This window comes from Odocoileus virginianus, chromosome 16 (genome assembly GCF_023699985.2).
Source record: "Odocoileus virginianus isolate 20LAN1187 ecotype Illinois chromosome 16, Ovbor_1.2, whole genome shotgun sequence".
Classification (NCBI taxonomy): Eukaryota; Metazoa; Chordata; class Mammalia; order Artiodactyla; family Cervidae; genus Odocoileus; species Odocoileus virginianus.
This window is the reverse complement of record NC_069689.1, coordinates 19218325-19245289: the sequence shown is the minus strand read 5'-3', so window position 1 is coordinate 19245289 and position 26965 is coordinate 19218325. Positions and strand designations below refer to the sequence as shown.

Below are 26965 nucleotides of genomic sequence, written 5' to 3'. Positions count from 1 at the left end.
ATTACAGAGTGTTGGGTATAATCCCCCATACTACACAGCACATCCTCGCTGTTTACCTGTTTTATGGATAGTATTGTGTATATGTTAGTCCCAAGCACCTAATTACCCCCACCCCCCACTATCCTCTTTGGTAACTGTAACTTGTTTTCTAAGTCTGTGAGTCTATTTCTGTTTTATAAATAAGTTCATTTGTGTCATTTTTTAAGCTTCCACATATAAGTGATATGAGATTTGTCTTTCTTGCTTGATATGATAATCCCTAGGTCCATCTACATTGCTGCAAATGGCATTCTTTCTTTCTTTTTTTTTTTTAATAGCCAAGCAATATTCCCTTGTGTGTATATCTTCTTTATCCATTTATCTGTTGATAACATTTAGGTTGCTTCTGTGTATGGGTTGTTGTAAATAGCACTGCTATGAACATTGGGGAACACGGGGTGCATATCTTTTCAAATTCTAGTTTGCTCTGGATATATGCCCAGCAGTGGGAGTGCAGGATCACGTGGTAACTCTATGTTTAGATTTTTAAGGAACCTCCATACTGTTCTCCATGGTGGTTTCACCAATTTACATTCCCACTGAGGGTGTAGGAGGGTTCCTTTTTCTCCACACCCTATGGAGGTTTTATTTTAGATGGATACCACTCAGCTTTTCCACCAAGTTGCCAAGCAAGTCAGTCTTTTTAGGTGTCTGTTTTCTTACCTGTAAAATGGGAAGAATAGAACTTGACCTCCTACTCTAGGGTTGTTGGAAGAACCGGGTGGGGTTCTGCATGGGGCTGTGTGAAAAAGGAACTAGAAACCCAGGCCAAAGGAGCAGGCTAGGAGGCCATCTTCCCGGGACTTATTCTCATGGGAGTGCCAGCAAAGCAGTGCCGTGCTCAGTTGCATCTAATACTTTGCGACCCCATGGACTGTAGCCCACCAGACTCCTCTGTCCATGGGATTCTCCAGGCAAGAATACTGGAGTGGGTAGCCTTTTCCTTCTCCAGGGGATCTTCCCGACCCAGGGACTGAACCCGCATCTCTTGTGTCTCCTGCATTGGCAGGCAGATTCTTTACCACTGATGCTACCTGGGAAGCCCTTATTTTCATAGGCAAGTCTTATCAACATTTTACAGGTGGGTAAATACCTAGGGAGGAAACAGGAGTCACTCAAAGTCATGAAACTTTTAAGTGGGGAAGCTGGTCCTGGAACCTAGGCCTGTAGGTCTGAAATGTTTGGTTAGTTCCATGCACTTATGAAGGTCAGGCCCTTCCCTCAAAGCCTATTTTTGACACCATCAACTTCCCTTCCCTCAAAATGCTGTCTGAGGAATCCATTTGGGACACAGAGGTTTAGCTAAATCTCCAAATTGTTCACCTTCTGCTTGATGGGGATGGGACCGGGTGAACTTGCAGAGAAGCAGCTGGGATTCCCTTTGAACTCCCATCTGTCCTGGTGACCCAGTGGGCAGTGGTGCTGTCCTGTCATTTCACCTCCCTCAGCACATTCTTCCAGCAGCGGGAAGTGGCTGACACATGTGTGGGACTAACCCGTGAACATGTGTACAGCCAGAAACTGTGGCGGGGGCCCATCCTCTCATTCCAATCTCTTGAGATGCTAAAATCAGCACCATCCATGCGGGGAACACTTTTTCACTCTGGGTAAAGAGGGTGAGTGGGTTTTGGACTGATTTCTAGCTCACCAAGCTCTCATCTTGGGCTGGTCATTCCTCCTGTAGCTCCTGTCACGTGTAGTCTGGACACATTGGCTTAGTCAGGACCCCATTTCTTAGGTTAGAGTCTCCTATGCCCTTCGGTCACTCTTATCTCTTCAGTGTACTGTCTGATCAAAAATTATTCCACTAACTATGAAGCAGTCAGCCCTATTTGGCAGGAACGTTTGGTTTTGTCCCCCTTCAAAGAGGGAAGCAGGGAAACTGGCAAAATGTTTAGCAACAAGTCACTTGGATTGGGCTTCCCAGGTGGCGCAAGTGGTAAAGAACCTGCCTGCCAATGCAGGAGACATAAGAGACACGGGTTCGATCCCTGGGTTGGGAAGACCCCCTGGAGAAGGAGATGGCAACCAACTCCAGTGTTCTTGCCTGGAGAATCCCATGGACAGAGGAGCCTGGGGGCTACAGTCCATGGGGTTCCAAAGAGTTCACTTTGTATCAACTGTTTCTGGGATAGTGTCCTGCACATTAGAAAGGACTCGGTAAATATTGGTCAAGTGATGGAATGAAAGTGCTCTTTCCAACGTTAAACACCTCAGTGTTTTTGCAAAGATGAGGAACACAGGCTCAAAGGTTTAGTGACTTCCCAGGATCTCTTGGCTGGCATGAGCTCTGCTTGCATGCCCTTCCCATTGCACTTGCCCCTGCTCTCCGCCCAGCCCAGAGGGGGTCAAAGCCTGAGTTCCCTTCCAGCCTCCTCATCCGAGGACCATGAGAATACCTAGCCCCTTTTCCATTTCACAAGTGGGCACTTGGTGGAGGTAGAAGATCAAGCAGATCATAATCGAGTAGAGAAGACAGAGTCCCAACCCAGGGCCCTCGGTGACACGGGAGGCCTGCAGAGATCCTCCAGGCAGCAGCCTCACGGGACCGCATTGGGGGCTCGGAGAATGGTGAGTGGAGTCCAAGGCAGTTCTGCAGAGTCTGGGGGTCTAGGTGAAGCAGGCCTCTGCCTCAGACACAGAAAACCTCCCCAAACTGGGTTTAGCAAAAAAGGGGATTTATTGGCTGAGATCAAAGGTGAACTGTGATGCTTACTTTCTGCTTCTGAGCTCAGATATCATCCAGCGTGCGGGGACCCACACCTCTGGCTTTAGGTCCTCCCAGACCCCAAAGTGCTGGACAGAGTGCTGCTGGCTGAGGCGTTTCTGCAGAAGTCCCGAGGTTCTGGTGGGTTGGTGTGACTTGAGTCACATGGCTTCCTTAAGCCAGCTGCTTGGCCAGGGGAGTGTTGGGCCTGGACCCGCTTAGAGTTAGGTCACAGACTCTGCCTCTGGAGGGATGGGACTGAAGCTTCCTCCTCCAACCTGAAGTCCCCCTGGGAGCCGGCAGGGGTAGGCATTTTCAGGAGCTGGCTTTGTAACAGTCCTGTTCTGGGGCTGCTGTGATGAAGGCGGACCAGAGCTTCCTACCAGTTAGTGTCAGGGTGCAGGGGGAAGTGATGACAAGGTGGCATTTGCTGGCTGCCTTCTTTTCTACACAGTTACAGGAGCTGCCCATAAAGAACCACAAGTTTCTTGCATCCTCTGAGACATCCACTGTGCATCCCTCCACACCAGCTAGACTGCCCCCTTCATGATCTACCAGATGGGGTCTTTTAGGGATGTGGTCTCCCCATGTAGTCTCTCCACATGTTTCTTCATGTGGAGCTTGAAGAATGACCTGCTATGTCAGTTCCCAGACCGGAAGCATTGCCCACAGTAGGTGTTCAGCAAACATTAGTTCATCTTTTCATAAGAACCTCCAGGAAGGAAACGTGTCTTATTTTCTCTCCCTTCAGAGTGCAACCTGTGCGCCTGTCAGAGAGATAGCTTTGTGTTCTGAAGACACAAATGGGACCCTGCTCTTGTCATCCCTTAAGACTTGAGGTGGAAAGTGGGCTGTTTTCTCAGCCTGGGGTCATCTCTTCAGATCTTGGTGGTGTTTCTGTCTTGTAATTTGTGCTTCAGTGTAATTCCCGCCTGCCCCCTTCCTCCGACCCCCCGCTGACCTCGTCACCTTATCCCATGTTGTTTGTATGACATATGTCTCTGCTGTCTAAAATAATTTAGTTACTTCTCATCTGTCTCCCCTTGAGAGCTACCTAGCTCACTGCTCTGTGTCCAGAAGAGTGATTCTTAACCCTGGCCGCACGTTCAGATCACTGAGCACTGTATTTATTTTTGGTTGTACTGAGTCTTCATGGCTGGGCGTGGGCTTTCTTTGGTTGTGGAGAGTGGGGACTACTCTGCGTTGTGGTGCCTGGGCCTCTCTTGTGGGGCTCTAGGGTGCACGGGCTTTAGTAGTTGCAGGGCACAGGCTCAGTAGTTGAGGTTCATGGACTTAGTGACTCCAAGGCATGTGGAATCTTCCTGGACCAGCTATCAAACCTGTGTTGCTTGCATTGGCTTGTGGATTCTTATCCATTGTGCCACCAGGGAAGTCCCCACTGAGCACTTTTGAAATGCCCGGACCCCACCCTGGAGTGTCTGATTGCCTTTGTCTGGGGTAGAGCCCAGAAATCAGGACTTGTTCAGACCTCTCCAGCTTATTCCAAGTTTAAGCCAGAGTTGATGCATTTGCTGGGCTGGAGTCCTGCTGCTCAGGGTGGTTGGCATCACCTGGGATTGTTAGGGATGCAGAGTTTCAGGCCCACCCCAGACCTACTGCAGGGTCAGAGTCTACATCCCAACGGAATCCCCCGGGGGGCTCCCATGCCCACTGAAGGCTGGGCAGCACTGGGTTAGAACACTGTCTGCCACATTTAGGCTTTCAGTGTCTGAATGTTAAATGAAGGCTCAGACTTGGTCTGACATAGTGAAACACAGTTTGGTTTCTTTTTAAATGTAGGGAAGCTAAAAAAAAGCAAAATTGAAAAAACAAAACAAGCTTCATTTTGACCACTGAAGAAACTATGGAAAAGTCATTTATTTTGCTTCCCCCAGAGGCATTGGGTCCCTCCCTACAAAATGCATGAAATAGGAATGAAGGGCAGTGACACTGAATCCTGTGGGAACTGCCTTAATTTGGGCTGACAGAACAAAGCATTATAGGCTGGGCGGCAGACATTTATTTTCCAAACTTTTTTGGGAGGATAACTGCTTTGCAATATTGTGCTGGTTTCTGCCATGCATCAACATGGATCAGCCACAGGTATGCATATGTCCTCTCCCTCTTGGAGCTCCCTCTCATCTCCCACATCATCCCACCCCTCTAGGTTGTCACAGAGCTCTGGGTTGAGTTCCCCGTGTCCTACAGCAAATTCCCACTAGCTACGTATTTTATATATGGTGATGTATATGTTTCCACACTACTCAATTCATCCCACCCTCTCCTCCCCCACCGTGTCCACAAGTCTATTTTCTATGTCTGCATCTCCATTACTACTCTGCAAGTAGGTTTATCAGCCGTATCTTTCTAGATTCCACATGCATGCATTAATGTATGATATTTGTTCTTTCTCTTTCAAGAGCAGACATTTATTTCTCACAGTTCTGGAGGCTGGGAAGTCCAAGATCAAGGTGTTGGCTAGTTCCATTCCTAGCTTGCAGATGGCTTTCTTCTTGCTGTGTGCCCATATGGTGGAGAGAGAACTGGAGGTCTGGTCTCCCTTCCCTTTCTTAGACAGGCACTAATCCTCTCATGGAGACTCCACCCTCATGACCTCAAATGAATCTAATCGTTTCCCAAAGGCTGCACCTCCAAACACCATCACATTCGGGGGTTAGGGATTCAACATAAGAATTTCAGGGAGACAGAGACCTTCAGTCTGCATCAGGACCCAAAGGGTTTCCACACATCTCTCGGTGGTGACACCTGGAGTGTTTGAAGACAGTTGAGAGTGGGACCTGTGACTCTGGGAAGTTCTGAGAGTTACAGATGCCTGAGCCTGGCGCTGACCTGTGAGATCCAGAGATGGGCACATTCTGTGGCTGACTTTTGGAGCTTCTGGGGACCACTTAATCCTCCAGCCCCAGTCTTCCAAGATGGAGTCTTTTGTGTGATTGCCAGCTCCCACTGGTCTTTCCTGATCACTCAACCCAAAGTAGCCTTCTATGTCATTGATTCTCTTGGTTGAGCTTTTAACAGACTCTATAGCTATTGTTACATTATTTGCCTCTCTCAACTAGGATATAAAAGACAAGGCTCATTTGCACTTTAAAACTGTAATAGGTACTTCAGTGTTTCCTTTTGTAAAATGATGGTGGTAAGGGGGTGATAATTGCATTCATTTCATAGGGCTGTTAGAATTAAATGAGTTAATACCCATCAAGCATTTATACACACATGTTCACACATCAGCTTCCATTTTCATGATTATTTTTTTAATCTACTTACCCCGGAGATGACACAGTGCCTGTGTATTACAGGGGCTGGAAAACTATCTGTCAATGGAATTTTATGAGGACAAGTTAAGAAGTAAACATCTTACCACACACTGTTTATTTTCTCTTCTGGAAATACGTTTATGTTTCTTATTTTTTTTTAACCTTTTGGAGGTTTGGGATGCTGGAGGATGGTGTACCTTGCAGAACTTGCCTCTGGATAGAGAAACTGTTTTTTTCTCTTGGCATTTAGGTGGCGTTTTATTCTTTGGCTTCTCAGCTGGGGTGGGAATGCCTTCCTCTATTCTTATACCGCCTTTTTCTACACATTTAAGATGGAACCAGTGGCCCTGCCTCGGCCATGTCACTCCTGTTCATTTGGGCTCCCAACATCCTATGCCTATGCCTATGAAAAGGAAGAGAGGAGCTTGGTTCCCACCATTGATGCTGGAGGAATTTTCTTCATCATGTTTGATTTTGCTGCTTTTCACATATGTCTTTTGAAAGGGCTCATGGTTCTGTGTCTTTGCTTGGGTGGCCATAACAAAAATACCGTAGATTGGGTGGCTTAAACATCAGAGATGTATTTTCTCACAATTCTGGAGGCTGGAAGTCCAAAATCAGGATACCAGCATGGTCAGGCTCCTGTGAGAATGCTCTTCCTGGCCTGTCTGTATCCTCACGTGGCAGGAGAGAGCGAGTGAGAACAGCCCTGCTGGCTTTTCCTGTGAGGCCACTAATCGCATCAGGTCCAAAGTCATCCTTCATGATGTCACCCCGTGACCTCCCAGAGGCCCCATCTCTAACACCACTACCTTGGGAGGGGGGCGGTTAGTGCTTCAACAAAGGAATTTTGTGGGGACACCTTCAGTCCATGTGGAGTAGGAAATGGCAACCCACTCCAATATTCTAGCCTGGAAAATTCCATGGACAGAGGCGCCTGGCGGGCTGCAGTTCATGGGGTCACAAAAAAGTCAGAAATGACTGAGCATGCATGCATTCAGCCCATAAGAGTGTCCATAGAGGGAAGGCTGGGTGGAAGAGAGGGCAGACAGGTTCTCGAGAGGCATGTGAAGATGAAGGGAGGCTCTAGATTTTCAGGAAAGCAGAGGCGTTGGATCACATTCTAGGTGGAGGATCTTTTGCGGTCAGCCTGCCTCTGATCTACTTTCCCTTTCTGTTCTGGGTCAGGGCTGATGTACAGACCAGGGGGACAGGAGAGGGGGTGGGGGGGGTGTGATGTCCTGCACATAGGAGCTGGCATTGAGCTGGGGTAGGAGGACACGTGATCACAGAGCAGGAACCCACTGCTGCGGGTCCTTGTAGGCGCCCCCGGTGTGGGGAGCAGAGGTGCAGAAAGCACGAGAAGGCAGGAGTAGGAGGAGGGGACCCAGAGCTGCAAAAAGTACATCAGGCCGTGTGGGTGTGGAGGTGAGGTGGTACCGGAGACGAGATGAAGTGTCTGGATTCTGAACGAACGTCTGTTCGGAGGCTGCTCCAGCAGGCTTGGGAGACAAGTCACACATCCCAAGTTTGAAAGTTGTTATGTAAAAGCAAACGCTGCTTTGGAAAAGCAAGAATTGAACTTATCCCTGTGGGCAGGGAGATCACGGTTCCGTTCCTGTCCCAGGAGGCAGAGCAGGCGGTCCAGCCTGGGCAGGGGCTCTCCTGCAAGGAACAACCTCCAGAGGAGCCGGGTGACTTCTTGGGGCCGTTGTCACCATCTGCCTTGGAACAGCGATAGGCTGGCAGAGCCACCACCCTGATCACAAGTGGAGGCCAAGGAAGGGAGCAGTCTGTCATCACAGCCAAGGGTGATCAACCAGGGGTGATCACTCTTGGCTTTTCTATGTGCGTGGAGTGGATATGTTAATGCAGCAGATCAAGTGGTTTGGGAGCCAAAGTCTGAGTTCTAGTACTGGCTCTGCCAAGATCCTACTCGGCCTTTGGAGTCGGTCTCTCCCCTTCTACCCCGCCTCCCTCTCACACACCCCTGTCCCTCTCTCACAACCCCCACCCTCCAAAGCGAGATTACATGGGATAAGTGCAAAGCCTTCCAGCAGCCAGACAGTGGCCCTGTCCAGGGAGCACCAGCTCTTTCCAGCTTGTGATGGGGAAGGCAGTCATGTGGGTTTGAGTCCCAGCTCACCCTTACTGACCAGCCATGTGACCTTCAGTGAGTTATATAATCTCTCTAAGCTTCAGGTTTTCTCTTTTGTAAAATGAGGATAGCAGCATTTCCTACCTGCCTCTTAGGGCTGCTGCAAGCCTTAAATCCCATGATGGATAATTGAAGTATCTCAGGATCGCTGGCACATGGTATCTGTGGCCATCATTGTAATCATGGCTAATACCAGCGTACTATGGACAGGAGCTATTCCACATGCCTTCTGTGTATTAACTTACTTACTCCTCATAAAAAACCCTTTGGGTCAGTGCTATTAGCTTCTTCATTTTGAAGATAAGGAAAAGGCCACTCAGGTTAAGTGACCAGGTCAAGGTCACCCAGCCAGCAAGAAGAGTCAGGGGTGCGTGCGTAAGAGGGAGAATCCACAGACTTTGTTTTAGAGTCATTTTAGGTTTTTAGAAAATTGGAGAGGAAAATAGAGTTCCTCTATTATTCCTCTTTTTCCCAGCTTCCCCGTTAATACTTGGCGTTACTGCGGTGCATTTGTTGCAGTTGATGAGCCAATATTTGTACATTATTGTTAACCACATCCATAGTTTATATCAGGATTCACCCTTTGTGTTGTGCATCCTCTGAGTTGTGATATAGACCTGTAATGATGTTGTATCCACCAGGACAATATCCTGCAGAACGCTTTCACTGCCCTAAACGTCCTCTGTGGGGCCAAGCTTTTTAATTTGGGTGGTCTGAATTGTGTGCCTACATCCTTATCCATAATTATGAATAAACCAAGTGGAAAAAAGACAATTTAGAGATGAGGACTTGCGTTGCAATCCCAGCCTCCGTCACTGACTGGGTGCCCCCCTAAAGGAAGAGGGAATGCCTGCCCATCGCAACAGCAAACATCTGTGTGGGCCTCTCTTCTTGGTATGCTTCTAATACCAATTTGTTTGCAATCAAAAGTTTTTTTTTTTCTTTTTGCCTTATCCAAACTATGGGGGCCATCTGCTAGCAATCTCGCCTCCTTGCTGGGCCATCTGCTCCCCCGTTGACTTCCAGATTCTCCGCTCCTGACGCCATGCGGGCCTCCCGCAATCCAGAGCGCCCACTCGGCTTCCTCTTGAACTCTGAGGAACGTTCCTCCTTGAGTTAAAAATGGAAATCATTAAGCATTGCCATGTGTTGCCTTGGGTGGAAGGGATCCAGCCGTTCAACTCAATAGCAAAGTCAAATGCTTGAAAAGGTTTTTTTTAAAAAAAAAAAAAACAACAAACAAGCAAACATCATCCATTATGAAGAGGCCATTGGAGCATAGCATTTGACGAAAAAAGAAGGAAAATAAATGTGCCGGAATAATTTTACAGTTTCTTCTGAAAGGGCAGTGCATGTCCCCTTTGGGAAAGGAACAGGAAGGTCACTATGTGGCTGAGAAGCAGAGGAGCTTGCTGCCCAGTGGCTTGTCCCCTTGCACATGGGAAGGTGCCCCCAGATTCTGAGTCCATGGCAACCTTTGCTAATTCAGCACAGGAGGGGGCTGCAGCTCTGGGTCTCAAGACATTGCCTGAGGACATAATGGCAATGTGCATTTCTCAACTGTCTACAAAGCCTGAGATGTACTAGGCTGTGAAGCTGGGGGCCGGATCTAGTCTCCGCTGTCAGGGAACAGGCTTTGCATGGAGGAGTTGGTGTCTTAAATAACAGAGTCACCTATGGCAAATACCTCTGGAGGAATGAGTATGGTGGATCAGGGCAAGGGTCCCCTCCTTGGAGAAAGTGATGCCTGATCAAGCACTGGAACGGTAGGAGGTGGCGGTTGAAGGGTGTTCTGAAGTGGAGGGCTTGGTCCATAGAAAGTGCTGCGCAAGAAATCACAGCTTTATCTCTTACCTGAGCAATGCTCACTAGCAACCACCGCCTCATGCTCATTGGCTGTCCAAGGGGAGAGAGAAAACAAACACCTCCTAAGATTACCATGCACAATAGTTAAGTAATTAGGCTTTGGGGATTTAGCAGGGAGTCAGTGCTCAAACAGGGCTAGGCTGAATCAGATTACTTTGATTTTTTTTTTTTTTTTTAAAGCAGAAGGAGGTAGGGTCGGACAATATGCTGGGGCTGCTCAGGATGAAGTTGGTAAATGGTTTCACGTTGCCCCCACCCCAAGTCACAATTCAGGCAGTTCACCCCAGTTCACAGGTGGTACTGGGACCAGCACAGATGGTAAACTAATAAAAATATTTGCTAGTCTTTCCACACTAGCTTGGTAGCTTTTTTTTTTTTTTTTTTTGTTTGGGAGCTTCTTAAGGGCACGGTTGTGTCCCCTGCATCCTTGGCTCTAGAACTGAGGCCAGAGTCAGGCATGAACTCAGTTTGCTGCAAATAGTGATTGGACAACAGAGGTCCCCGTTCTGCTTGGCAGGGAGCTGCGGCCCACGAAAGCACGTCCCCACTTGCCTGTTGATGCTTTGGGACAGATCAGGCCACCCAGCCAAGAGGAATTAAGAGTTAAGAGCTCAGAGGTTAAGAACAAGGACTCTGGAGTCAAAGTGCCTGGTTTCCAATCCTGCCGCTGCCCTTACTGCTTACCTGACCTTGAACTAGTTACTTTATCTTCCAACCTCACGGAAGGGGCAGGGTTTGTTTTGTTCACTGATATAGCCCAAACTCTAGAAGAGCACTGTATGTGTGTGTGTGTGTATGCACGTAGAAGCCCATACAGTACCTTCCTCATGGGGTTGCATGTGCTTAGCATGTTAATCTATGTAACGTACTTACAGGAGAGCTTGGCACAGACCAAGTACTGAACAGATTTTTGCTGCTGAAATTACCTCCAAAAGATAACTCAAATTGAACATAATTTTACAGGATGAATTTTTTAGAACCAAAGGAATGAGGGTGAATTTTATAAAAGCAGCACTTGCTTCATTTCAAGTAGAAAGGTTAAGAAGTCTATATCTGGGCCTATGTGTGCTGTTGGCCTTTTACATGGTTGATGCTGAGATGGCCCAGACTGTGCAGGCTGCAGGAGGCCGCTGTGTGTTCCACATCTGGTCCTTTCTGTTGCTGAGGGGGAACTTGATGAATGCGGTCTGGAATTTGAAGATCAGAGTCTGCATTCTGGCCCTGATACAACCTGCACAAATGAGTCATTTTGGCTATTACAGCCTTAGTTTTCTGCCTGTGAAATGGGCATCATGATGACGCTGTTTATCCTAAGGCTTTTAAGGATCAAGTGCCAGGTGCTGTACAAGTATTATTACTACTGTTTGCATAACTATGTTGTTGTTTAGTCCCTAAGGCATGTCCAGCTCTTTTGTGACCCCATGAACTGTGGTCCGTCAGTCTCCTCTGTCCCTGGAATTTCCCAGGCAAGAATACTGGAGTTGGTTGCCATTTCCTTCTGCAGGGGATCTTCCTGACCCAGAGATTGAACCAGTCTCTCCTGCTTGGCAGGTGGATTCTTTATCACTGAGCCACCAGGGAAGCCCTTTGTGTAACTATGTGCTCAACCTTTTGAAGAACATTCCTTCATTGTGAAATGGAGAAAATCAATTATTTGGGACTTTTCAGAACTGACTCATTAAACCACAAGTAGGATTTGGCGCAAGTGCTGCACATGGCCCTTATGCAGGAAAGGCTCCCTTCATGGGATGTCTGGCTAGAAAAAAAGATGCAGGAGGTCTTTTAGAACATCTTTCCAAATACCAGCTTTTATGACCCCCCTCATTGGTTTATCTCATTTCACTTTATAAATGTCTGACTGCTGATTCCATTATACATGCCTAGTTCAGGGACTAGCCTTTTAGCTGGTTCAATCCCATACCAGCTGGTTCAACTCTGTACTTAAGATTTATGAAAGATTTAGGATTTATTAAAATAATCACATGGATGAAAAAATTACTTAGAAGGCCTCCTGAGGGCAGTTTCTTTGAGCTCAGGTAGGAAACCATCTTTGAGTTTAGTACTTGGCGGCCAGATGAGTGTTGATCGAACAACACTATCTTCTGGGCCCGTGGGGAAGTGAAAACTGACCTAGATGTGACCCTGCCTCCAGGGAGCTCTCATTCCAGTTGGGAGGCTCAAATACAAAATCGAGTATAATACAAGTAGGAATATGAAGTGTTCCAATCCTGCAGATTAGAACCCAAGAAGGACAGGTAGGTTGTAAATATCAGGATCCAAGAGCATCCTGTCAAAAGAGGGCCCTGAATGTGGGCCTACACATTCCTTTGCTGAGCATTGTAGCAATCCTAGGAAGGTAGGTGGTAGGTGGATATTACTATTGTTTTTATTATATTCAGTTTACAGAAGATACGAGGAAGGCACAGAGAGCTTAAATAGTTGGCCCAAGTTCTCCTAACTTGGAATTGGCAGAGCAGGGATTGGAACTCAGGCCACCTGGCCCCAAAGCTTGTATTCTTTGGGGAAGATGAGGAAGGGTCCCCTGGGTGAGGGGCAGCTAGGTCTTGGGGTAAGCTTGGAGCACAATGTGTATGGGCGGGTGTGGGAGGCTAGTCATCATGTAACAAGCATGTTGGACCAAGAGACTCAAACATCTGAAGGCCTTTTGACCCCTACCCTGTAAGCATTGAGGGCCACAGATGGTTTCTGAGCAGCTGTGTGTTTTAGGAAGATGACTTGCTGACAACATGGGGGATAACTTTAAGGTGGTAACTTTAGGGTAATAAGGTGAACATTCTTAGCATCATGCCTAGAAAAACAGCTGAAGACAGGGAGAACAATTATGAGCTATTGGAAAGAAATTAGGTAAAAGTGGTCATCTTGTGCCAGATGTGGAGGACTAGATGAAGAAAGGCATCTTCTGCAGGTCTCAGCAGATGTTGGAGGTAGGAGATGTCATTTCTGACCACAGATGCAGATAAAGAGTCCAGACAACCCACCATTTTCCAAGATGGGGGCCTGGGAAGCATCCCTTCCTTCTTTAGACTTGGACCCCTCTGCAGGGACCCTCGCCCACCTTCTATTGAGCCCCATGGCTGGTTTCTGTCCTCTATTTTGTGTTCTGAAGTACACAGACACTCATTGGCCCTCCGTGTGTGAGGCCCTTGGTCAGTGCTGAGGGTAGGGAGAGAAGGCCCTGTTCTCGGTGAGCCCACAGGTGTGACTGCCACGTGTGACCTGGAATGACACTCTAATGCCTGGTGTGGCTGGAAGACATCGTGCACCATGCAGGGTTGAGATGTGCTTTGACGCAAGTGGTATTTGCTGGACAGATGGAAGCATGCAACATTCCTGGTGCTGGGTACAGTGGCAGGGTGGTAAGAGAGGACCTGGCTGGATCAGGGGCGAGCGTGGCTCTTTTCAGCTGGCTTTGCTTGGATGGGCGTGGTGGGCCCTGTGGCTGCATTGTGTTGAGCCCAAGGGGGCACTGCTCCTCCGTCTGGCTCATACAGGGTGACAGATGCAGTTCTTAGCCTTGGGGAGCACAGCTGACAGTCAAGGGAGCACGGATCCTTCTGCACTCTGCCCCCGTGTTGGGACGCCCGGGCTATGACACTTTATCTATCAGCCAGGCTTAAGCCCCATGGGATTTTCCAGAGGCTTCAACTGCAGAGGTTTTTGCTGTAAGTGACACATAGGCATTTAAACAAAACCAGATTTAGCAGAGAGAGAATTCTGTGGCCCTTATTCTGGGTGATAGCCAACATATCAGAGCCCCACAGAGTCCTGCTTCTGCAACTCTTTGCCCACTCTGAGTATGCAGAGGGGCAGCTGAGTGCCTGTCCTGGAAGGATTTGTGTCACCACGAGGACCCCTGGCAGAGTCAGCACTCCAGCCTTCCTTTGTGGGCTGGTGGCCTTTTGGTCCTACCTTATTTGGAGGTGAACATCAGGACAGGGACCGTTCACGTGCCATGTGAAATGCCCTCTCTGCTGAATGGGCTGCCACAGAATGGCTGATGACCTTGCCTGACCCTCCTCTCCCCCAGGGTGTGGATGAGCATTGGGCAGGGGCTCCCGGGATGCAGGACTGGCCTTACAGGGCGTGGATGAGAGCCAGAGATGGGAGTCCTGAAGTTGAAAGGCTAGTCTGCAGTCTGGAGAAGCCCATTACCAGAGTGAAGTAGAACTTCCCTAGAGACCTGGAGGAGTGTCGATAGAGGTGATTAATGGAGTAGATAGAATGACTTAGAAGCAGAGATTAGAGCAGCTAAGTCACTCTGGTTTATTAAGCCTCTGTCAAAGCAGACTGTGTTGAGAAGGGGCACTTGACGTGGTTTGGCAGTGATTTCACCGGGTTGCAGGAGGCTGTACCTGGGGAATCCTCAGACCGGGAGGGGAAGAGCCTCTTAAAGGAAACCTTGGCTTGTCAAACAGCCTCCCCAGGAAAATGGAAGCCCCATCACCTGGGCTCTTTAAATTAGATGGGCCAGCATGCTGGAAGGTTTATAAGGGAACTGGTAACAGAATGAACTGGCTGTACTGTTGCATCTTTCCTCTAATTTCTGAGTAATTCTTCTCTGGGCCTCAGAGGGGGCAAACCCTTGAAAGAATTGCTTTGAAATCTTTTTGGTCACTTAAAAACCTTGCTTGTTTTTCCTTCGCTGGCAAAAATCCCAATGTAGAGTGGTGTGACAAGTATCCAAATGACTTGAGGGCTTTGGGTGGCCCATATGCATTTGGAGGAAGAAAGAAAGAAGTGGAGGAGACTGGTGTCTAATTTGCAGACCAAAGGCAACGGGCTGATACTGCTGCTGCTTCCACAGCCTCCAAGCTCCAAGCTCACAGTGAATATTTAGACGCACTCAATGAAGTCAGAGGGCCCTGAGAGATCACGGTGGTGCACGTGTTAGAGCACAGAACCATGTGTCTCCATCGTTAATGTGCCCACGGTCACCTGGGGACTTGGTTAAAATGCAGACGCAGGAGGTCTGAGGGAGGCCTGAGGCTCTGCATTTCTAACAAGCTCAGGGGAGATATCAGCACTGCTGCTTTGGAATACAGTAAGTCCGCTACCTACGAAACTTCAAGTTGCGAACTTTCAAAGATGCAAACGTGCGTTCCATTAACATCAGGCACGAGTGACATTGCAGCTTGCCCTCTGTCTCCTATTGCTGATGTTTCTTCAGGTCTGCCGTCTTCCACCTCCTCTCCCTCCTGCCGTCAGAACCTCTTCTTGCCTGTTCACTCGATGCCAGCCCCTGTATGCTAGCTGTTGTACTCGTGTACTTTTCAAGGTACTATGCTTTAAGATTAAAAATGTTTTCTTTATTTTTTTGTGGTGGTGTTGTATGTGTTTGTGTGAAAGGCATAAACCTATTCCAGTACAGTACTGTATAGCTGATCGTGTTAGTTGGGTACCTAGGCTAACTTTGTTGGACTTAAAAAACACATTGGATTTACAATCGTGCTCTTAGATGGAACTTGTTCAAATGGAGGGAACTTAACTGTAGTAGGAGTAGAGTCTGCCTGTCCGAGATATGAGTCCCAGCCCTACCAGTGAGCTGAGCAGCCTTGGGCCAGTTACTTGGCCTCTCTGAGCCTCAGTTTCCCCAGCAGTGAAATGAGGGCTATATTGCTTACCCAGCAGGGGTCTTGGTAGAATTCAGTGAGATCCTCCCGTTAGCTGCTTTGCTTAATGCTCCAGCAGCCACACAGCCAGGGTTCGGATATGGAAAGCTTGTACCTAGTGCTTGGTTCAGCATTCTCCCAGTTGCTTCGAGGAGCACGGGTCCTGAAGGTGATCTGCCCCACTCCCCATCTCTTGTTCAAAACAGCATTGTGATCAGATAACTTTGGGGAAGAGTTGTGAAGTCTGCCTCTCGTGGAAACAGATTGGGTCACAACAGCATGTTCAAGTTTCTGAAATATTCTGCAGTAAGAAAACATTTAAACTTAAAAATCAGTATCATGGAAAAAGACATGAAAGTTACCATTTAAACCATTTTAAAGTACAAAGTGTAGTGGCATTAGGTGCAGTTCGCATAAGTGTGCAGCCTTTACCACCATCCCTCTCCAGAACTTTCTGGTCATCCCCAGCTGAAACTCTGACTGAAACCAGAGCTGACTCCTTTCCCCTCCCCCAGCCTCTAGCAGCCCCCATTCTCCTTTCTGAGTTTGACTACTGTGGATACTTTGTATAAGTGCAATCATACAGTCTTTTCCTTTTTGTGACTGGCTTGTTTCACTTAGAATAATGTCCTCAGGGTTCATCCACACTGTAGCATGTGTCAGAATTCCCTTCCTTTTTCAAGACTGAGTAATCTGTTGTTGTGTACAGACCACTTTTGTTTATCTATTCATCCATCATTGGATATGTGGTTCTTTCCACCTTTTGACTGTGGTGAAAATGTTGCTGTGAATATAGGTCTACAAGTATCTGAGCTTTAAACTTTATTCAACCTACTATTTCCCAAATATTACGGGAGTTGGGGGAGGAGTTTGGGTGGAGAAATGCTGAAGAGTCTAGCCCACTCTCTCCAACCCTGTATATTACAGGCCTGGTGGGACTCTCAGGTCTGTAAGCTGAAGTTCTTAACCCGCCTGTATTTTAGACTCACCCAGGGAGCTTTAAAAAAAATTATCCATGCCTGGGTTTCACCCTGGACCAATTAAATGAGGGCCTTTAAGGTTGGGACCTGGAGAGAGGTGTTCTTAAAGCTCCCAGATGACATTAACAAGGAGCTGGGGATGGGAGGACCTACAGAGGTTCATACATAGTGGCGGTGCAGGGCTGGGGTGAGAGCGGAGGCCCATTGAGTCCCAGGATGTCGGGCTGCAGTCCCTGCATGAGTCTCCATCACCCAGATCGAGCTCCTGCCCTGGCATTCCTGCCATGGGTGCCCAAAAGCAAGAGGATGACCTTGTGCTTCGCAGTCCCTCGGGTTCCCGTAAACCCAGGCCATATTGACAAGTGTATTTTGTCCCCCTCTGCTGGGGAGGTCCTGCCAGGGGCAGGCCTGCGCATGCGTGAAGTCACGTTTGGTGCCGAGACGTGGACTTGCCTCAGCGTGGCGTGCCTCAGCGCTGAATACAGAGGAGACAAAGCCTTCCTGGCTTGGGAGGCTTTTTGTTTACAGAGGGTAGTAGGAGCACCACAGTTCAAGCACTTCTCATCCAGGAAGATGGCCGTGGATTCTCCTTGTCACTTTGAGAGATTGAGTTTCTGGCTTTCCTGCCGTCGGCCAGATGGCCTGGGCTGGTAAACGCTGCCCCTCCCTGAGACAGGGACTTACCTCAGCAGGATTTGACCTTGGGAGCCATTGTTTAGTGGTCTGCTGTCCATGTTTAACTTCCAGGAACTGGTGATCTTGATTGCCCAATTGCACTTTGGTCTGATGTGTCATAGTGTGGAGGAAAAACTTAAAGGCATTTAAATTGGGGTTTTTTTTTTGTCTTTTTTTTTTTTTTTTTAGTAGCGTACCATGGGCCCAGGAAACATGCCAAAGGGCTGTTTTTCCTCCAAGTTAAGCCATCCAGCTTGGCCCTCCCTTCTTGAGAGTGCCTGGTCCTGGGGTTTTCTGTAAGGAGACCTTCAACCCTGAAGAGATCATGCAACATTTGCTCTGTCCTGCTGGGTAGTACACTGGAAGGCTGGGGTGAGATAAGCACCAGGGCGTCTGCTCCTTTCCTGGGCCCAGGAGCACAGTTTGCAGGAGCAGAGCTGGTGAACCCATGGTAACCAAGCCCACACATTCACTTCAAACTGGTAACCAGTCCCCTCAGTAGGCAAGCTGCAGAGCCCAGGGACAGGAAAGTCCCTTTCTGATTTGGTACCTCTGACCGTGGTGTGATGGTGGTGACCTTCCTCTTCACCCTTTCCAGTTGGAGAGAGTGGCACACGTGGTTTGAACAAACTGGCAGAAATATCTTCAAGCTGTTTTACTCCATGGAGACATGTGATAGCAAAGGAATGATTTTTCAAAAACCCTCACGACCACAAGAAATGATTTCAGTTCTTGACCACATCATTCTCTTAGGGAGTCTTTATGACTTTTTATACCCGGGTCTCTATCCACGGTGCAGAAGGAGGATAAGGGCTGTTTCTTCCTTTTTGTGCATCAGGCTCCTCCATGCCCATCGTCTCCTCCATGCCCAAAGTGGGTGCATCTCCTCCATGCCCAAAGGAGCAGGCGCTCCTTTGAATTGGCTGTAAAAATCTATCACGAAGAGTAGACCATGAGGCCCATTTGCATTTTAGGTTTGAAGAGTCAGGCTAGGAGCCTGTGTGGGTGAGTCGGTCTGGAGCTTACTCTGAGCTGCAGGCATTCGACATTGATCATCTAGCAACCAGCTTTGCTGGCTGTTGAAGGCACATCACTACTCAGCTCATGCCATTCATGGTGTAGCTGCCTGTTAAGTTCACCTGTCTTAAAAGTCCACCGTTTCCCTTTCTGCTGCATTCCTGGTTTCATATAACCCAGTGTCAATATAGCAGCAAGGGACAGAGGTGACCCTGGAACTTTGTAGTAGACTCAGTCTCTCATGGTTTGTTTGCTATGGTTTGTTCTGGCTCGTCTGTTTGGTCACCTCTTTTCCTCTCCTGTAATTCCATCTTAGGAGTTGTCTTTTGGACACAATCTGTGTCTTAAATGATAGTACCCTGTTGTCTCTTTCTAGGAGTAGTTGGCAGAGTAAGATGCAGTTTGCAGGCTTATCAGAAATTCACTGTCATTCTCCATTCAATTTGAATAATCATTATTTTGAGTTTAGCTAATCCTCGAAGCCAGATTTTTCCAGTTAGCTTCTCCCTGCCTCTCAGATTGACTGGGTCCCCCCCACCTCACACCTCTCCTGCTGCCTCTGGGGTTGAAGTCTGCTCAGACGATCTGCTCACTCATTTATTTACTCATTTGCTCATTTACCCAAGAAATTCAAGAGCCTCTGATGTGGGAAGCACTTTGCCAAGTATAGATGAATTGAACAGGGCTCACCCTAACGTACAGTGTGGAAGGAAAGAGGAAACATGAATCCAGTTATTAGCGCATCATGATGAAGAAAGTAACTGCTTTTGCAAAAAAAAAAAAAAAAAATCCCAAAAGTCAAATGGAAATCTAACTCTTTATTCTGAAAACTCATTCCCACATGAAATAAACATTGCTTGAATGCCCACCCTGTGCAAATACCATAGGCAGAAAGACCAACTCCAATTTCAAGGATCCTAAATTATAATTTGGCATCCCCGGTGGCTCAGTGGTAAAGAATCCTGCAATGCAGGAGACATGGGTTCAATTCCTGGGTTGGGATGATCCCCAGAGAAGGAAATGGCAACCCACTGCAGTATTCTCGCCTGGGAAATCCCATGGACAGAGGACCCTGGTGGGCTACAGTCCATGGAGTCTCCAAAGAGTCTGACATGACTAAACAGCAAAGTTAAAATCTGACAAGAAGGTGAACTGTGAAGGACCAACAACTGAAACACTCTCTGGGGATACAGGGGCTTTCAGATCTACATACCTTCAGAGACAGATAAAGCTGTGTCAAGGCTCAGAGAAGCAAGAGATTTTCCTTCGTGGTTGATCGTGGAGGAGCTGGCCTTAAAGATGGCATGTACAACTTAGACCCCACAGATGGAGGGAATTCCATGAACCTAGGCCCTAATCCAACTCTTTAAGACCCCACGGACGGTGGCCTCTCAGGCTCCTCTTCCCATGGGATTCTCTAGGCAAGAATACTGGAGTGGGTTGCCATTCCCGTCTTCAGGGGATCTTCCCAACCCAGGGATCAAACCCAGCTCTCCAGGCCCTAAGGTAGAACTTTATGTGATTATTTGTTTCATGTCTGCACTTCCTTATCTCCAGCTCTCCCCATCTAGGTAGAAATGTGACTTGCATTATAGAATATTCAATCCATTGATGTTGGACAGGGACATGAAGCTTGCTTTGGCCAGGGGCACATGAGCAGATGTGACTTATACTGTGTCTGAACAGAAACATTAAAAGCCGTTGTGTGTTTCTGCCAGCCCTTCCTCTTTTCCCTTTCTCATGAGGATGGTATGTCCTGGATGGGCCTTATTCTTCTGCCTGGATTCTAGAATGGGAAGACAAGAGAAACTAACTCATTATTGCCAGTATACAATGCAAATATGAAATAAACGTGTGTTGTATGCTCCTGATAATTGGGGCTTGTTTCTTACTGCATCATAACAGTCATCTAGTAAAAGCTGACTGATGACAGTCTCAGAATGGTGTGTTTTGCTCACATATAAAGTGAGGGGAGATTTGTAGAAGAGAGATTGCCTTAGAAGCAGATGGACAACAGGCTTCTGTTGTCCAGCCAAGGAGTTTGGATTTCTTACTGAGACAGTGGGAGTTGGGGGAGGCTTCTGAGGGTTGATGGGATGAGGATCATGCTTTGGGAAGATGATTCCAACCTCAGGACAGAGGATGGAATTGGTCCTAGGGAGCTGTTTGAGCCTGTTTGGATTCCAGGCAGAAGAAGAGGAGGGCAGGAACAGTGGAGTAGAGACAGGGTCCAATTTCAGAGACCATGTCACGGTCAGATTGACATAGACCTGGCAGCTGCCTGAAGGTGGGGGAGAGAGCGGCACAGGGACCAGGTTCTTCCTGGGCGGGGGGCGGGGGCCGCTTTGCCTTGTTAGACCCTCCATAAGCAGAAGAACTGGCACCATCTGGCCAGCTCACCACGTGCCTCAGTACCTCCTGTTTCCAAGATGCTTCATTTTGCTGTGTCAAGACAAGAGATCTGGGGAGACATGCCAGGCATGGGGTGGACTTCAAGTTCACTCCCAGCTTTGAAACTGACTAAAATTCTGCTGCTGCACAAACTGTTTTGCTAACAGGGTAAAAGTGTGACAGGGCCTGACCGAGGAGGCAGGTGGAATGCCCGGGGGGTGGGGTCCAGTCGGGGTGCAGTGCACCCCAGAGCAGAATGCAAGGGACCCCATGAGGGACTTGGGGATTTGACTTGCCCCCATTCATTGATCAGTGTGCAGTTGTCCCCTGTGTTCACGGGGGATTGCTTCCAGGGACACCTGCATCCCAGGATGCTCAAGTCCTTTATATAAAATGGAGCAGTAGAGTCAGCCCTCCTTATCCACAGGCTGAGGTGTGAATTTTGATCAGTGGTTGGCTGAATCTGGGGATTCGGAGCCTGCAGATATGGTGTACCAATTATAGTAGCATCACTCCTTCATTAATCATTCAGCAAAGTGGTTAAAGTACCAACTCTGAAGCTGGATTGCGTAGGTTTGAATCCTGGCTCTGCCATTCACTAACAATGATGTTGGGCAGGTTATTCATTAATCCTTCTGTGCCTTAGTTTCCCCATGTGTAGGATGGTGATGACGTCCCTGAGGTGAGTTGTCTTAGGGTTCAAAGCCTTAACATGAGTGTAGTAGTTAGAATAGGACTTGATACACAGTAAGGACTGTTGAAGTAGTGGGGGTGGGGCGGTATTTACTGAGCACTTACAAGGTGCCAAGTACTGTTCTAGGCACTGGGGATACAGCAGTGACCAGAGTCCCTGCCCTCATGAAGTTTATTTTAGCGAAGGGGGCAGCACATAAATTTGCAAATAAGTAGATGTCTAAGATCAGATGGTAAACAGCACAAGGAGACATAAACTGGGATAAGGAGATAGTGACCAGGGTGGGTTTGGGGGTTTTCAGGGGGCTTTTCTGGTGGTCTAGTGGTGAAGATTTTGCTGTCCAAGGCTGAGGGTGCAGGTTCAACTCCAGGTCAAGGAACTAAGATCCCACATGCCTTGGGACCAAAAAAACCCAAAACAAAACAGAAGCAGTATTATAACAAATTCAGTAGACTTTAAAAATAGTCCACATCAAAAAAAATCTTTAAAAAATAGAGTTTTCAGAAAGGCTTCTTTGTGGATGGGCCCTCAGTATGGTGAGGGAGGGCTGTCTAACTGTCTGCCAAAGGAAAGGGAAGTTGTGTTTTTGGCTAAGGAAATAGAAAGTGTAAAGGCCCTGAGGAGACTTTTTCCAGAACAGCAAGGCTATGTGGCTGGAACACAGTTTACTCATTGAAATAGGTCCACTTCTTTTTTAAGGAAATTGAAGTTTTCTGCTGCTTTTGCAGGGTCAGTTTGTATGGCAGATGGGATACACAATGGTGCAGGAATATATTGTTCTCAAATCTAACGTTGTTTTTGGAGCCTCAGTAAAATGGGAATGGTCGTCAGCAAATGGTCCCATCAGCAAAACGGGAATGGTCTTCCTTAATCCCTTGGGATGGTTGTGGGGAATACATGAGGTCATGTGTCCTCAATCTCAGCCCCGAGGACGTGTTTAGTAAACATTAATTATTAGAAGCTTTGGGAGAGAGTGATCTGAGGGAAGGGATGGAAATGTCTCCCCAATATAACATGTTGGGTTCAAATCTGAGGTCGTCAGGGAGTGATGGATCATTACTGTAACCATCTAATTAAAAAGGCCTTATATCTGAGCTGTTATCTGTATTGCAGTAATAGCTACTTGTGGTGGTGATTTTACTTGCAAAAGGGGGAAATGACCATGGCAACTGTGAAATGGCATTGAACAAGGGCTGTGGTTCTCAAGTTTGGTTGCTCATTAGACTCACCCGGGGGATTTAAAAAATCCTGATGCTGAGGCCACATCTCAGACAAAGTAAGTCAGAATCCCTGGGTGTGGATCAGTCTGCAGTAGTTTTTAAAGTTCTCCCGGTGATTCAGATGTGCAGCCATGATTAAAAACCACGGAGCTGGGTTGGGGGTGGGGTGTGACCTCTTGTTCTGGAAGATTCTGCAAGGAGACTTGGGGGCTTGTGTGCCAGATGCATGATCCTTCCCCCTGTGATACGGGACTGTGGCAGGGGGTGGTGCTGGGGTAAGAATGACCTCAAGAGTTAGGACTTCACTAAGCTACTTCCTCTATAGTGGTATAAGCTACTTCCATTGCCAGTATGGTTCATTTATGCAGTGGGACATAGCTTGATTTTTTATCTTCTAAGAAAAGTGTCTTAAAAATGAGGGCTTTACAGTGGCCTCCCTTTGTGTCACTAAAAAGAATGCAGGCTCTCCGGTAGGTTCTGATGTCAATCTCCTAGTTCTTCCTTCTGGGGAGTCGGTGATAACCCTTAGCCAGTGTGGTGATGGGAATTAATGTGATACATTCTTGAACACGTCCAATGTCCTACCACAGATTCATTCCACCTGGTTTGTGTTGGGATGCACCAAACCTTTCAAGGAGCCAAAGACACCAGCTGCCTGGTATGTCTCTCTGTGGGTTAAGACCACACTAATGGTGCACACAGAGTCAGAAACACTGGAGCTTCAAGATAAAGTAGCAGTCAGGAAAGGAAGAGGTGTCTCATTAGGTAGTGAGCTTCTAGTCCTTTGTAGTGTTTCTCTTCTTGCTTGGGCTGCCAGGGAGCTCTTATGCTCATTTGCCTTAGACTCAATTAAAAAAAAAACCCACTAATTCTCAAGTCCTTCTTTTTTTTTTCATTTATTTTTATTAGTTGGAGGCTAATTACTTCACAACATTGCAGTGGGTTTTGTCATACATTGACATGAATCAGCCATGGAGTTACATGTATTCCCCATCCCAATCCCCGCTCCCACCTCCCTCTCCACCCGATTCCTCTGGGTCTTCCCAGTGCACTATCAAGTCCTTCTTTACCATTACTTCTCCACATAGCTACTCAACTTTCAGCTTTTTCCCAATTTCAAGTATTTGGGCTATAAAAGTACTTATAAAGAAAATAAATGCTAGGTATTTTGGATATTACCCTGTGCCTCAGTAGTTGACTGCAAAAGAGCTGCTCTTATCATGTTCAAAGAAATTGTTGGGATATTAGAGCTTCTTTTGTGACCCTGACACCCAGACCCAAGGAGCAGAAAGACTTACTCAGGAGATAAGATGATGCAAGGGAGCGAGCCAGGAACTCCGTATCAGATGCACAGGAGTCTGAATCCTGGCTTCTTCATTTACTAGACATGGGAACTCAGGCAGGTTTTAACCTCCTTATAAATTCCTTATTTATGAAATGGAGACCATCCTAGCTTTGCAGGTTTGTTGTGGGGATTGGATGAGTTAAGGCGTATAAAGCACTTGGCAGGGTGCCTGGCACTTGAAAACAGACACAGTAGCATTTTTATCATGATTATTGCCAAGTTTGGGGTCAGCAAAAATCTTTCTATAAGGGGCCAGATAGTAAATATTTTAGGTTTTTCAAGCTGTACGGTGTCTATGGCTAATTGTTCAACTCTGCCATTGTACGACAAATTTGTGTGTGTGGACGTGTTGCAATAAAACTTTATTAACTCTGAGCTGTAGTTGGTGACCCGCCCTGGGTCACACAACCAGTTAGCAGTTTCCTGATTCCCAAGTCTCTGGGAATCAGTTCCTCTGGACTCCCCACTGCACACCATCATAAACGGAGACTGCACAGTAATTAGTCTCATGTTGTCCAAGCTATTAGTTTTCTGGGTTAGTGTCTTTTTCCTAAGGTTCATATGAAGACAGAGTTTCATCTTGAGAAATTGGAAACAGGATCAGCATGCCCATGCACTTCCTCTGGGCTTCTTCATCATCTTTTTTAAATTTATTTTTGGCTGCACTAGGTCTTTGTTGCTGCACACAGACTTTTTTTTCTCTAGCTGCAGGGGGTGGAGGCTACTCTCTAGTTGCAGTGCTCAGGCTTTCCATTGCAGTGACTTCTCTTGTGGAGCACAGGCTCTAGGGTGCTTGCGCTCAGTAGTTGTACACAAGCTTAATTGCCCCGTGGCATGTGGAATCTTCCCAGACCAGGGATTGAACCCGTGTCCCCTGCAACTGGCAGGTGGATTCTTTACCACTCTACCACGAGGGAAGTCCTGGGATTCATCTTCTGATGTGCGTGAGGAAATGTTTTTGAAGCACGTGGTTCTGAGTGCTCTCTTTGGGGAAGGCTTGTTGGAACCCAGGGCTGCCAAGGGACGGAGCCAGGTTCTTATGAATATGGGAGCACCATCACTGAGAATGTTACACAGGAGTGAGAGTCTAAACTCAGGAAGGAAAGCAGGCTCTGCCTAAGGTTTAGCCACTGACCTTCGCTGATGATCTGAAGTTACCAGCTCGTAGGGAGGCAGCAATGTATGCGGTAACCTCAGGAAGGCTCATAACGAACCATCACGGAAGAGCAGGCAAAAATGGGGACACTCCCCATTCCAGGTAGGAAGGCTGATGTAAGGATTACTGTGAATCACAGCCCTTCCTGCCCACCTCTCAATTTTCAGTGTTCTAAATAATAAGTGACTGGATGATATTTCTTGAGCGTATAATGCATATTCTTTTTTTTTTTTTTAAACATCAGCCCCCACCTTTTAAGGCTTCCCTAGTAGCTCAGCTGGTAAAGAATATGCCTGCAATGCAGGAAACCCTGGTTCAATTCCTGGGTCTGGAAGATCCACTGGAGAAGGGATAGGCTACCCACTCCAGTATTCCTGGGCTTTCGTGGTGACTCAACTGGTGACTCAATCCATCTGCAATGCAGGAGACCTGGGTTTGATCCCTGGAGAAGGGAGCAGCTACCCACTCCCGTATTCTGGCCTGGAGAATCCCATGGACTGTATAGTCCCATGGGGTCGCAAAGAGTCAGACACGAGTGAGCGACTTCCACTTCACCCACCTTTTCAATGATTTATGTATTTGTTTATGACTGTGTTGGCCCTTGGTTGCTGTGTGCATGCTTTCTCTAGTTGCAGTGAGTGGGCTTCTCATTGTGATGGTTTCTTTTGTTGCAGAGCATGGGCTCTAGAGAGTGTGGGCTTCAGTTGTTGCAGCTCTTGGGCTTAGTTGCCCCACGGCATGTGGAATCTTCCTAGACCAGGGATTGAACCCCTGTCCTCTGCACTGGTGGGTGGATTCTTAATCACTGGACTATAAGGGAAGTCCCTTCCTAAGTATTTTTTTTAGATAAACTTTTAATTTTGAGAGCTGTAGATTCACACATAGTTGCAAGAAATAGTACAGGGAGATTCCTTATACTCTTGTTTTCCCTAATGGAAATATTTTGAAAAACTATTGTACAGGATCACTGTCAAGATATTGCCATGGATGCAGTCGAGATACAAAACATTTCCATCATCCCAGGGATCCCTCCTGTTGTCATACAGCATTTTAAAATATAAGCTTTTATTGAATTTTGGGGCAGTCAAATAGGATAGCATGCCAGCAGAACGGTTCAATCATTTGAATGACTTTCTTTTTCAAATACTATCTGTGACTGAGAGTCTTGTTTCCAACAGCAGAATGTCTTTCTGAATTAAGGATAAAGGAGCTTTGTAATTGTCTTCCTAAGAGGCCGTTCTTGTGGGTTTGGGGATGCTCCGTGGCACTGATCCCACAGGACAGACACTTGCCACTCAACCTGGTGGACATTTGGTCAAAAGGAATCATTTTAGGGATGATTGTGGAGGGGAAACTTGCCTGAGCTCAGAATAATGCATTTATAAATGATGGCTGCAGGCTTACAAATGTATTGCTCTTGCTATTTAGTTGCTCAGTCGTGTCCAACTCTTTGCAACTCCATGGACTGTAGCCCACCAGGCTTCTCTGTCCATGGGATTCTCCAGGCAAGAATACTGGAATGGATCGCCATTTCCCTCTCCGGGGGATCTTTCTGACCCAGGGATCGAACCCGCGTCTCCTGTGTCTCCTGCATTGCAAGCGGATTCTTTACCACTGAGCCACCAGCCCCTATTAAAGTCTCTATCTAGAAAGACAGTGGAGAGTATTAACTGGTGAACTGACTCTGCTATCTGATCATGGGCAACTAAGTACTTTGTGGGGAATTGCTAACATTGGAGGGTGGAGGAGCTGAGGAGCCAGTTGCTCGTCAGCATAACCTTGCTGCCAGGTTATAAAGAGAGGAAGCTA

General features: G+C 47.3%; 1 protein-coding gene across 2 annotated transcripts in view; it reads left to right on the top strand.

Moving 5' to 3' along the window:
- The window catches only part of SLC24A4 (solute carrier family 24 member 4), a 186923-nt gene that overhangs the window by 3879 nt on the left and 156079 nt on the right, over positions 1-26965 (top strand). The window lies entirely within an intron of this gene.